Source organism: Ursus maritimus, unplaced genomic scaffold (genome assembly GCF_017311325.1).
Source record: "Ursus maritimus isolate PB19 unplaced genomic scaffold, ASM1731132v1 scaffold_3, whole genome shotgun sequence".
NCBI classification, from domain to species: Eukaryota; Metazoa; Chordata; class Mammalia; order Carnivora; family Ursidae; genus Ursus; species Ursus maritimus.
In genome coordinates this window covers 83,563,618-83,564,847 of record NW_024425563.1, presented here as the reverse complement: position 1 = coordinate 83,564,847, position 1,230 = coordinate 83,563,618, and the positions used below count along the sequence as shown (strand labels likewise).

General features: G+C 62.6%; 1 protein-coding gene across 2 annotated transcripts in view; it reads left to right on the top strand.

Annotated features, from left to right (window-relative positions):
• Positions 1-573: 573 nt before the first annotated feature.
• Positions 574-1,230, top strand: part of NAPEPLD (N-acyl phosphatidylethanolamine phospholipase D) — a 57,952-nt gene continuing 57,295 nt past the window's right edge. Inside the window, exon 1 of one of the 2 annotated variants that reach the window (XM_040644337.1) lies at positions 574-622. The gene's annotated coding sequence lies outside the window, so the exon portion shown is untranslated. The other variant, XM_040644339.1, reaches the window with a different exon arrangement.

Below are 1,230 nucleotides of genomic sequence, written 5' to 3'. Positions count from 1 at the left end.
AAGTGTTTGTCTACTACGATAGCGCCGGGTATGAGATGCCACCAAGATCCCATTTAGTCTCAGCAGTTACGGCTGGTGTCTAGGAACGTGTTCATGCACCTGAAAGTTAGCTATTGATTTAGAGCAGGGTAACCAATCTGGTATGAGAAAGGCTTCTGCAGGGCGAACCAGAAGCGCGCGCTGACCGGGAGGCGGAAGGGGGTGGGGGGGTGCTAAGCGCGCGCCCCGCGGCGCCTCCTTTAACAAGATGGCCTCGGCGTTGGGGTCCGCGGGGGCGGCCATCTTGGTAAAGGCCGGAGCGGCGGCCCCGACGCTGGCAGGGCTGCCAGATTCGAAGGTCACAATGAGTGAGTGAGCAGGCCACGTGGAGCGAACTTTGCCTCAGCTTATGGGTACAGCTCGCCTCAGCGATGGCGAGGCGGCGGGCGTTGAGGCGGTGCCTGCAGCTGCTGGCGCCCTCGGCGGAGCCGGCGCGCCGAGGCCGGGGACGGAGGAACCCGGGCGCCGGCCGCCGTGGCCACTCCCGCTGCGCGGGGGCGCTGTCCCCGGGGGCTCAGTGGCCCGCAGCCCCGGAGGAGCAGCAGCGGCGGAGGCGCGCGCGCCCTGCCTCCCCCCACGCCAGGTGAGCCCCGCCTCTCCCCTCCCCTCCCCTCCGCCGCCGGTAGCCGGAGCGCTGGGAAGTCTGCGCTGCCGCTCCGGCCTCGCGCAAGGCGGCTTCCTCCCGCCCGCGGTTCCCTTTCACGGCCCGCTTTCTCCTCGGCCTCTGGGCGGAGCAGCCAACACAACCCCTCCTGGGGCTGTTTGTGGACACCTCAGCGAAGCAGAGCGCTCCGTGCGTGGGATTCCCGGTGCCGAGCCCTGCCTCCTCCTGGAGATGCTGCACTTGTGAGAGGCAGGGCTTCCTTTGAATTTCTGCACCTCGAGAGTTGCGGAGCCCGCATCTCTGAAGCTGCCTGGGTGAAGAGCCACGTTCCCCCCCAGCCCCCTCTTGGGACAGGTGCCGTCTCTGGGACTTATTTCAGATCCCATCTTCTCTGCACATCACCAGGTTGCATCTTCACCGATCGGAATACATGTGGGTGTACCTTCTTTGGCTGTATGTAAATGAATGGGTCGACAGCTACCTTAGAGCAACTTATTTCTGCTTCATGTATGGGGTTTATCTTAAAAAAAAAAAAAATCCATTCCAACAGGTTTCTTTGCTTTTGTCTTCAAAGTTAACCAGTGAAC